Consider the following 12,407-nt stretch of genomic DNA (forward strand, 5'->3'; position numbering starts at 1 on the left):
TGTTTTATCAGATTGTAAGTCATGTGACAGTGAGATCGATGACATATAAATTCAATAAACAAGCAATCAAATAAAGAAATATTTAAATCATAATATGATTTAGACCAGGGTGTCCAACCTTGGCAACTTTAAGACTTGTGGACTTCAACTCCCAGAATTCCCCAGCCAACATGGGGAATCATGCCGCACCAGAGTGGAATTGATTGTTCACTTATGACTTTTGCATCTCGTCTCTCTTTTCCTTTTCTCAGCCAAGGGTCTATTCAGGCTGTTCCATAAGGCTAAGCAAGGCAAGCATTTCTTATCTTCCAAAAGGAAGACATGTAGCAATATTTGGGAGCATTAAATAGGGACACAGTGGACGTACATAAGCTCTGCCAATATTTATGGGGAAGCGAGTACCACCCAGATGGAGAACATGACTCTGCCAAGGATATATTGCTGGTTTTTGTTTTTAATCTTTTTTTTTCCACAGAGGTTCCACTGTTTGGGTTAGTGCAGGGGTAGGCAACTTTGGCTCTTTTATGACTCGTGGACTTCAATTCCCAGAATTCCTGAGCCAACATGGCTCAGCTTGGAAACCTCTCCCTTTCCCCTCAGCATGGCTGGCTCAGGAATTCTGGGAGTTGAAGTCCACGAGTCATAAAAGAGCCAAGGTTGCCTACCCTTGGGTTAGTGGTAAAGCTGCAAAAACCAGACGGTGAACGGAATAGACAACTCTCTTGCCTGTCCAAATTTTGTCTCTAAAGTTTTGTATCTAAAGTGAACAGAAACTTGATCTGCAAAAACAAACAAACAAAAAACAAAACAAAGCAAAACAAAAAACAAAAAAAAAAACAGGCCAGCATCATGTTTAAGAAAAAGACCAGCTTCAGACCTGGAAAGAACCTCTGTGACAGTCTCTCTTAAACCATGACAATTCTAAGATGTGTGGACTTCAACTCCCAGAATTCCCCAGCCAGAACTTTGGGAGATAGAAATAGACCAGTTAGAGCACTGGAACATGGGGAGCACTTGTAGCTTCCTCTTCCCTTCTAGCAATTCTGGGAAACTCAGCCAGCTTTCCCCATTTTTCTTCTGAATATATAGTAACACAGCGGTTCTCAACCTGTGGGTCGGGACCCCATTTGGGGTCGAACGACCATTTCACGTGGGTCGCCAAACAACGCAGTCCGCCATTTCCCCCCCCCTTTTCCTTAGCTGTGCTACTCCCTTTTATTCTATTGGCTTTTGAAAGCCAATAGAATAGACTCTCTTGAATAGAGTCTAATTCTATTGGCTTTCAAAAGCCAATAGGAATTGTCCAGCTGTCTCTGCCCTGCTGAGCCCGCCAAAAGTCCCATTCTGCAAACGGTGCTGCAAGTTGTCTGCAGCAAAGGCGAGCTGTCTGGAAGTTTCCACCCCTCCCTGCTGAGCAACTACTAAAAATGTAAGTAAAAGAGGGCCAGGGGTGGGAGGTGGGAGGCTGGCGGGTGCAGGGAGGGTTGCTGGCGTGCGTGGGGCCTGGCGGGTGGCTTACCTCCCTTGGGCTGGGCCAGCTGGTGGCCCAGCCGGTGGTCGGCCTGCGCCCTTGCTGCCGTGTGCCATGGCCACCCAGGAGCACCTGGGCCTGCCTGCCGCCGCACCAAACGTGCGGTGGCCAAGGTAAGGCAGCGGCGGGTGCAGGGAGGGTTGCTGGCGCGCGTGGGGCCAGGTGGGTGCCTTACCTCCCTTGGACTGGGCCAACTGGTGGTCCAGCCGGTGGTTGGCCTGCGCCGTCTCTGCCGCTTGCCAGCTATGCCTCGGCCGGCGCAGGGGGCGGCACCACGCATGCGCGGCACTCCCGGGCAGGGAAAATCCTCACGACCAGTTGGGTAGTCCTTGACTTATGACCGGTTGGGGGTCGCGGCATTAGAAAGGTTGAGAACCACTGTAGTAACAGATCGTTACTAAATAATTTCTTTGCTGGGAGGGGAAAAAGAGTGAAAACGGTCTACCTTGGTCGGTGGCCTGGCATTCTTCTCCCCGGTCAGCAGAGAACAAATTGTCCACTTCCAACAGGGAACAGCAACAGAAATCAGCAATATCCTATAGCTGTAGCTGCCGGTAGCAGCAGGAGGAGAATTGGGGGGGGGCAGTCACCCCAAAAGGTAGTCATTGAGATATTACCCATACCAAGACTGGCTAAACCACCATTCTGGGAGTGGATGTGGAAATCTGGAAATAACAGAATAACAGAGTTGGAAGGGACCTGGGAGGTCTTCTAGCCCAACCCCTGCTCAAGCAGGAGATCCTATAGGACCATACCAGAGAAGTGGCAGTTCAGTGTCTTCTAAAAAGCTTCCAGTTACGGAGCATTCACAAATTCTGAAGGCAAGTCGTTCATTGTTCTAGCTGTCAGGAAGTTTCTCCTTAGTTCTAAGTTGGTTTTCTCCTTGATTAGTGGGAGTAAAAGTCCACACACCTTAACGTTGCCATGGTTGAGAAATACTGGCTTAACGTTATGTCTAAGCTCACATACCATCAAGAAAAATTAAGGAAACTGGGTGTCCCAAAGGTACTTTTTCCAAAAGGCAACTGGACTTTCTTGTTTTTCGCTTCTCATCCAAGAAGCTTCTTCAGTTCTGATGCATGAGTTCCTTGGATGAGAAGCAAAATGTTTTCAAAGAAAGTCCAGCTGCCTTTTGGAAAAGCACTTTTGGGGCAACCATGACCTGGATGACTGAGAATCTCCAGAAAGACGTTAAGGAAACTGGGTCCCTGGCACTGTTTGTTGGAGATATCCAGGCAGGTCTCTTCCTACCATCACTTTCCTTTCGCTTTGCATTTGGGGCTACAGATCAGGAAGCTAAAGAAAGCCCAATCAACTCGATCATTAGCTGCTAATAGCTGCAGGCCATGCCATTGTTAGTGTTAGGAACCAGGGGAGAACTTGACCCTCTGGCTCACAAGCTAATTGTCATTAGCTGCACCAAGGTCTTTCCTTGGAGGGCTGAAAGTGAAGTAGAAAAGTCTCCCTAAAGAAGAATATTTGAAGCTCAGGGTTGAACTGTGAGGTCCTTGGTCCTCTCTGAGCTTGGCGGTTTCCTTGCACACCTCTCGTTCCCCAAACGAGGTAACATCATCGGTGCTTGGATACAAAACCAGCAAATAGAGAGGATGTCTGGGGATTCCAGACCCTACAAAGCATATACAAAAAGAAGAGGAGAAACTCAAAGAACAAGAGGCAGACCTAGAAGACATAGAGGCAACATCAAAGACAGGTGATAATAGTATCAACAACAATGGGCAAGAACAAGAACTTGGTATCTCCTTCCACACCCGAAGTGGTAAAAGAGGAAGTAAAGAAAAAAAAAAAGATCTAATTTGGGTAATGAAATGTCTGCAAGGAAACAATCAAGCTCAGAGGGCAAAAAAAGCTCTCCCCTCATTTTATCTCTCCAGCCGCAAGACGAGCGAAAGGAATTGACTCCCAGGTCTCTGAATGTGTGGGAACTCACGCCTCGATCTGCCCAAACCAAGTTCAACATCTGAGCTACTACAGTGCACTGGTTCTTTGACAGACAGCTGCTTTTTTTTTTTTTTACAGAATAACAGAGTTGGAAGGGACCTTGAAGTTCTTCTAGTCCAGCCCCCTGCTCAGGCAGGAAACCCTGTACCAAATGGTTGTCCAATCTCTTCTTAAAAACTTCCAGTGTTGGAGCATTTGCAAAAGATGTTGAGACTCTAGAAAGAGTACAGAGAAGAGCAACAAAGATGATTAGGGGACTGGAGGCTAAAACATATAAGGAACGGTTGCTGGAATTGGGTATGTCTAGTTTAATGAAGAGAAGTACGAGGGGGGACATGATAGCAGTCTTCCAGTATCTCAGGGGCTGCCCCAAAGAAGAGGGAGTCAAGCTATTCTCCAAAGCACCTGAAGACAGAACAAGAAACAACGGATGGAAACTCACCAAGGAGAGAAGCAACCTAGAACTAAGGAGAAACTTCCTGACAGTTAGAACAATTAATCAGTGGAACAACCTGCCTCCAGAAGCGGTGAATGCCCCAACACTGGAAGTTTTTAAGAAGAGACTGGACAGCCATTTGTCTGAAATGGTATAGGGTTTCCTGCTTGAGCAGGGGGGTTGGACTAGATGACCTCCAAAGTCCCTTCCAACTCTGTTCTTCTGTATCTGGGTGTAAAGTCCGCCCGCCAAGAAACTCACTCTGCTCAGAGGCTGGATGAGCAGGAGGGTCTTGGCGGACCTCAGAAGAGATTGGACAATCATTTGTCTCAAATGGTATAGGGTTTCCTGCCTGAGCAGGGGGTTGTGCTAGATGACCTCTAAGCTCCCTTCCAACTCTGTTGTTTCTGTTCTTCTGGAGGTACATTGTCCCACTGATTAATTGTTCTAATTGTCGGGAAATTTCTTCTCCATTTAGGAAACGTGTCTCCATTCCTTGCAAGCAGGGTGGTGCAGAGCTGTTATAAAAATGCATCCAATAACTCCACTGGATAAATGTGTTGGAGACAGAAAAGCAGAGAAGAGCGGAAATATATTTTTTTTTTTTTTTTTTTTTTTTTATTAAAAGTTTTATAAATTTTACAAAAAAAAAACAAGAACAATACAGAACAAAAAACAACATATACAAAAGAAAAAAAAATTAAACAATACATATAAAAAAAACCCCCACCCCACACCCCTCCCAAAAACCCTCCCTTCCCCCCCCCTGAGCTTCCCAGAGCAGAATATAGGCTTAAGAAATAATAATAATAAAAAAAAAAAAAAAAAAAAAATAAAAATTAAATTAAAAACTTTATATTTATATATATAAAAAAGATATCTATAATATATATAAAAATAAAACTTATGAAAAAGCTATATAATATTTTTGTATACCCAATCTAAATTGTATAAATTTTATCCATTTGTCCCAGATAGCAAAAAACTTCTCTTGCGTTTGTTGCTTTAAGAAAGCCGAAATCTTTGCCATTTCTGCCAGATAAGCTACTTTAAAAAACCATTCCTGCAATGTAGGCAAAGATTCCTTCTTCCAATATTGTCCAATTAACAGCCTCGCGGCTGTGATCAAGTTTAACATCAATACAACCTCCTTTGTATCACAATCTGTAACAATACCTAACAAAAATAATTGCGGAGTAAATTTTACCCTCCTTCTAAAAATTCTCTGGATATTCCACCATATTTTGATCCAAAATGCTTTTATCTCTCTACATGACCACCAAATATGATAATAGGAAGCCTCCTTATAACCACATCTCCAACATTTAGGTTGCACGTCAGGGTACATGTAAGACATTTTTTGTGGATCAAGGTGCCATCTATAAAACATTTTATAAAAATTCTCCCTTAGATTCTGTGCTTGAGTAAATTTGACATTTCTCACCCAAATAGTTTCCCAGGTGTCCAATGAAACTGGCTCACCAAAGTTCTGCGCCCATCTAATCATACAATCTTTAATTAGTTCCGTTTCTGAGTCCAATTCAACTAAAACCCCATAAATTCTCTTAATGTGGGTTTGTCTTTGATCCTTCAGTTGCTTAATAAGATTTTCATCTTCTCTAAGAAAACCCACCTTACAATCCATCTTCCATCTATCTAGTAGTTGCCTATATTGGAACCAAGAATAAGTAAAATTTTCTTGTGCTAATTCTTCCCGTGATTTTAATTGCCAGTTTTGTCCATCCCATTTAAGTAACTGTCTGTAAGACACCATATCCATTTTAACCCCTCTTTTTATTCCTTCTATCGCATGCCAAGGTATAGCCCATAATGGTACTTTAAAATCACTTTTATAATATTTTCTCCAAATCCTAAGTAAAGAAATTCTTAAAATATGAGATTTAAAAGCCCAATCTATTTTTTTATTAAATATTAAATAGGCATGCCACCCATAAAGTAAATCCCATCCCTCTAGATAAAGTATCTCAGAATTTGTCAAATTTACCCAGTCACTAATTAATGTTAAAACCACCGCATCATAATATAATTTCAAATTTGGTACCTTGAGTCCGCCCCTCTCACGGAAGTCTTGCATAATTTTGAACTTAACCCTTGGTTTTTTCCCTGCCCAAATAAATTTATTGAGACCCTTCTGCCACTCATTTAAATTAATCTCATTTTTCAAAATTGGTAACATTTGAAACAAAAAAAGAAACTTGGGTAGAATATTCATTTTTATCACTGCAATTCTTCCCATGAGGGATAATTGCAGCTTTTCCCAATTCTTCAAGTCTTTCTGTACCCCGACCCACAACCTTTCATAATTATTTTTAAATAGTTTTGCATTAGAAACAGACAGCATCACCCCCAAATATTTTACCTTATTAACAATCTCAAAACCCGTCGAGTTAACCAAAATCTGCTTCTCCTGACTCGACAAATTTTTAGGTAAAATTTTAGTCTTATTTACATTAATCTTAAAACCCGAGACCAAACCATAATGGTGAATCAACTGTAATAAGTTTACTACAGAATAATCAGGTTGCGACAAAGTAACAACCAAGTCATCCGCAAAAGCTCTCAACTTATATTCTTTTTTATTAACATATATTCCTTTAATTTCCTGAGACTCTCGAATTTTAATCAATAATATTTCCAATGTTAAAACAAACAACAATGGCGATAAAGGACACCCCTGTCTAGTACCTTTCTCTATTGTGAAAACCTCCGACAAACCTCCATTAACAATAAGTTGTGCTGTTTGTTTTTGATATATTACCTTAAGGGCTTGTAATATGTTTTCACCAAAATTCATTTCTTCCATTACTCTTAGCATAAAATGCCAATTCAGTTGGTCAAATGCTTTTTCAGCATCTAAAAATATGAGCCCTGCAGGAACTTGGTTGTTCTTATCTAAGTATTCTAATAAGTTAATAATTTGTCTAACATTGTTTTTCATATACCTTCCTGTTATAAACCCTGATTGATCTTTATGCACAAGATGATGCACCACCCTCATAAGCCTATTTACCAAAATTTTTACAAATATCTTATAATCCACGTTTAAAAGAGATATAGGCCTATAGTTTTTTGGTAAAGTAAGATCTTGATCCTCCTTTGGAATCAATGATATAAAAGCACTACGCCATGAAGGAGGAATCTCTAAACCCTGTAAGATACCATTAAAAAGATCATTTAATGGTTGAATCATCTCCTCCATTAAAGCTTTATAATAAACAGCTGTTAACCCATCCGTACCCGGTGCTTTCCCTAATTTCAATTGTTGAATTGCTGAGGCGATTTCCTCCTTAGTAATTAAACCATTAATTTCATATTTCTGATCCTCAGTCAGTTTAGGAAAACTTGCCTCAGCTAAATATTTATTTATATCTAACAGTTGTACATTAGTAGATTTGTATAGGTTTTGATAATAATCCAAAAAAGATTTTTTAATTAATTCCTTCTGAGAAACTAGTTTACCCTTATAATTTATTTTCTCTATTATTCTCAGTCTCTGTTTCTTTCTTAATTGATAAGCCAACCATCTCCCCGGCTTATTAGCATTACAAAATGTATTTTGTTTCATAAATAATAAATTGGTTGCAGCTTGATCTGCTATCAACATATTAAATTGTGACCTTAATAACTTTACAGATTCTTTAGTACTTTCATCAGAAGGATTTAGAATCAAAGCCCTTTCTTTTAGTTTAATTTCATCTTCAAGTTCTCTACGTTTCTGAGTCTGATTTCGCTTATAAAAATTATTCATTTTTATCAAAACACCGCGCATAAATGCTTTACCTGCATCCCATACCATTGACATTGAAGTCCCCTTATACATATTCAAAGCAAAATAGTCCTTTAAACACTCCTTTAGTTTTTGAACATTCTTCTCTTGTCTAAACAAATTTTCATTAACTCTCCAGGATCTTCTTTCCTCTTTCTCTTGAATCAACTCCATCCAAACTGGACTATGATCCGTCAGTGATCTAGGAAAAATCTTTACATTCTTTACTTTATTATACAAATCCGTGGTAATCAAGAAAAAGTCCATTCTTGAAAAAGATTGGTGTCTGTCAGAAAAAAAAGTAAAGTCTCTCTCCTCTTGATTACGTTCCCGCCAATAGTCCCTTAATTCCCAGTCTTCTTTCATATCAAAAAAGGCTTTAGGTAGCCTTGCTTGTTTAAGAAAAGGAGAGGAACCTTTCTTATCCCTTTGTGTATCTAAGACACCATTCCAATCACCCATTAATACCACCGATCTATAATCAAGCAAAGTTATTTTTTGGTGTAACTGTTTATAAAATTGTTCCTGTTGTTGATTTGGAGCATAAAGTCCAACTATAAGTACTTTCTTACCATAAATACCAAGTTCAATCATCACATATCTCCCCTGGGGATCTGATTCTACCAGACAAGCTGGCAGGTTTTGTTTGACATATATAACAACTCCCCCTTTCTTCCCAGGTGCAGGAGATATAAAATGAGATCCCAAACGAGCATTAACTAAATATTTCTGATCTTTAAGTAGAATATGAGTTTCCTGTAAACAAATAACATCATTGGTATGTTGTTTCAAATAATAAAAGATTTTTTTCCGTTTCTGAGGAGAATTCAATCCATTAACATTCCAGGTCAAAAACTTTGCCATCTCCCTTGGCACGCAGCCTGGAGAAGACACCATCAAACTCTGACAGAGCTGCGTGTGTTGCATAACTCTTGGGTCTTGCTCCTCCCACCGGCGGTGATGCACTTCCAGGAGAATTCTCTTTGGGCTCTTTTTTACGTTGCTCTTTCTCTTTACGCTTATAAGCTGCACGAGTCATCCTCTGCTCTTTAGCCTCCATTTGGCGTTGCTTTGCCACTTCTATCATCCCTGCGGAAACCAAATCTAGTGCCTCAGATTGCTGCTCAGGTTCCTTAGCACTCAAAGATTTCCGACCAGATGAAGTTGAGCCTGCACTCAGGACCGAAGTATAGAAATCTCTAGCTTTGTCAACTGTGTTCAATCTGTAACGTGTCCCAGCATGGCTCAAAACGATACCCATCGGAATTTCCCATCTGAATGGCATCGATCTAGCTTTAAGCTCATTGGTTAAAAAAGCAAAGTCTTTCCTACTTCTTAAAATTTTAGATGGGATTTCCTTTAGAATGATGACATCTTGGGCGGCAATCTGAAATCTTTTGTTGTAAAAAGCTTGTATAATCTCATTCCGCAGGGACTTCTTTGTAAAGTAAATCACCACATCTCTGGGCAAATTCTTCTGCTTAGCAATCCAGGAGTTGAGTCTATAAATTTTTTCTACTTCTCTCTGTAATTCTCCTTTATCCATATCCAAAGCCAGCGCCAGATCACTAAGAACCACCTCCATCAAATCTTGATTCATATCTTCCTTGAGGCCTCTAATCCTCAGAGCATACTCCATTTGTCTGTATTGAAACATCAAAATATCTTCTTGTGAGGAGTCCACCTTCCTTTCCACGTCTTGAATTTTGTCATCTAAAGAGTCAACTTTGTCTTCCACTTCCTCAAGCCTTGCATCGAGCTTAACCACCACAGTAGCCAAACCTGAAACAGCTGCCAGTATATCTTGTCGTAATTCATTATTATTTTCTTGCAATTTAGACTTTATCCCCGTTATCTCTTCTTTGAGATCAGATTTAATTTCTGATTTAATCTGTGAAACAAATTGAGTCATTTCCTCTCTCATTTGAACTACAATCTCTCCCATTATGCCTCTAACCTCTTGCACTGAAAGTCCAGGTAGAGGAGGGGAGGGTGGTGGCTGAGCCGGTGGTGCATGTTTAGATTGTTGTTGTAGCTGTGCAGTGGAAGTTATAGGAGAAGAAATAACCTTGGGTACTGAGGAAGGCTGCTGCCTCTTTGAAGCCATTTTAAAAAGCACAATTGTCACTTCCCTTTCCCCTCCAGCCAAAAAGGGAGGAGGAAAAAAAGAAAAAAAGAATTTTTAAAAAGAGACAAACTATAATCATTAAAAGTCCAGAATAAATCCCAAGAATAAGTAATAAAAGAACAAACAATTCAAAAAAAAAATTCTAAGCCAAAAGCAAAAGCAAAAGCAAAAAACAATCCTTAAAAAGGGAAAGTAAAACAAAAGAGAAAGGAAAAAAAAACTCCGACACTTTCAAAACGCCATCTTAAGTCCTTTCACTAGTATAACAAAGAAAAGGAGGAAAAATAGTAAAAATCAAAAGATAAAAAAATAAACACCTAAAATATAAGAAAAAGTCCTTTAAACTGCTCCGTCCGTTTAAAAATTACTCACCAAAATGCTGTAAACACGGAGATAGAAGCGGCGGTTTCTTTTGCTTCCAAGGAAGCAAAAACAGCTGGGAGGCGGAGATCAGCAAGAGCTCCGAGGGAACACTCCTTTCACCCCCTCTAGAAATAAATCCAGAGGGGGTTCAGGGGTTCTACCTCTACTCTTGCGTTCTCTATCCCTTCCCTTTGCCCGGGAAGGGATTTCCGAGCCGCGGGCCAGCTGATGCGCGCTGCGCTCCGCGGCTCTGACACTTCCCCAGCTGGACGGCTAAAAGCTAGCCGCCATCGCCGTCGCCTCCCACCGGAAGCTTCCAAGAGCGGAAATATATTGAAAAATGTGCTGGCTCTCTTCTTAGATCTTGGCAGCTTCACTAGAAGAAAAATGGTATTAATGTTCCAGTGTTGTTCTTTAGTTGTTTATTCTTGTTGATTTTAGGCTGGCCTTGTATTACGCAATGGCTCTGCCTTATTCCCAAAGTTTCTTTGGCTGAGTGTGTTTGTATATGTGTCGATGACATCAGCTTCCATTCTTGCCCTTCTTTTTTTGTCCACTGTCCATCTTTTTTTTCCCCTTTCCACTGGAAATCTACCAGGAGAGAAGACGGAATTCAAGCAATTTTTCTGGTGCCTAAAAGAGAGAGAGCAAGAGAAAGTAAGCTTCCTTTCGCAAAAATAAAAAAAAAGGATTAAATCATCATCTAAAATCATGGCCTAAACACCACTGAAATGAAGATAGGAGGGAATGGGGAAAGAGAAAGCAAGGGGAAGGAGAAGTAAAAGGTAGTTCTTGACTTACCACAGTTCATTCAGCGACCGTTCAAAGTTATGACGGCACTGGAAAAAGTCACATGGCCGTTTTTCACATTGACGACCGTTGCAGTATCCCCCATGATGGCTGGGGAATTCTGGGAGTTGGGGTCCACATATCTTCAAGGTTCTAGTTCAGTGGTTCTCAACCTTTTTAATGCCGTGACCCCCAACTGGTCGTAAGTCGAGGACTACTCAACCGGTTGTAAGTCGAGGACTCCTCAACTGGTGCAGCACCGTTTGCAGAATGGGACTTTTGGCGGGCTCAGCAGGGCAGAGACAGCCTGGACAATTCCTATTGGCTTTTGAAAGCCAATAGAATTAGACTCTATTCAAGAGAGTCTATTCTATTGGCTTTCAAAAGCCAATAGAATAAAAGGGAGTAGCACAGCTAAGGAAAAGGGGAAAAGAAAATGGCGGACTGCGTTGTTTGGCGACCCCCGTGAAATGGTTGTTCGACCCCAAATGGTGTCCCGACCCACAGGTTGAGAACCACTGTTCTAGTTAGACTGTTAGAAAGACATCTGGACTTCAACTCCCAGAATTCCCCAGCCAGCCATGCTGGCTGGGGAATTCTGGGAATTGAAGTCCACACATCTTCAAGTAGCTCCTGTTGAGAGGAACACTGAACTACTGTAGACTATTAGGCTGGATTCCCACAACAGAGTGTGCCATACAAGATGTAACCTAACCAAGTAGAGCATATTATGTACACTCATCCAGTGTCTTTAAGAAGCAATCCCCCCTCAACAGGACATCCCTACCCATAATCCTGGCCTCACCTACATGGGTGAAAAATTACCTGCCCTACTTATTATCATGCCTGGTGGACACGTTCTATTGCAAAAAAATATTGGTCTAAGATTCATAGATGGTTAGAAAAGACGATGAAAATCCAGATAGAATTTAAACCAGAACTGTTCCTGTGAGATATGTTAAGACCTACCTACGGCAAAGAAAATGATTATTTAATATTACATGTATTGACAGTTGCAAGAATAGTATTCGCCCAATTTTGGAAAAATGCAAACCTACCGTCAGACCAGATTATAATTTTGAAAATCCTAGATTGTGCAGAAATGGACAGATTAACGTTGGAGATGAAGGAGAAAGAGGATTCAATCTTCTATAAAACTTGGGGAAATTTTTATCAGTGGGTTGAAACACGTTAGAATAAGAGATTTTAGAGCAGTGGTTCTCAACCTTTCTAATGCCGTGACCCCATAATACAGTTCCCCATGTTGTGGTGACCCCCAAGTGGGTGTGGCCACCAATAAGAGGGAGTAGGACAGCTAGGGAAAAGGGAAAAAAATGGCGGACAGCGTGGTTTGGCGACCCCCGTGAAATGGTCATTCGACCCCAAATGGGGTCCCGACCCACAGGTTGAGAAC

The sequence above is a fragment of the Crotalus tigris genome, unplaced genomic scaffold (assembly GCF_016545835.1).
Source record: "Crotalus tigris isolate CLP2741 ecotype Arizona unplaced genomic scaffold, ASM1654583v1 scf7180000018825.4774228, whole genome shotgun sequence".
Lineage (NCBI taxonomy): Eukaryota > Metazoa > Chordata > Lepidosauria > Squamata > Viperidae > Crotalus > Crotalus tigris.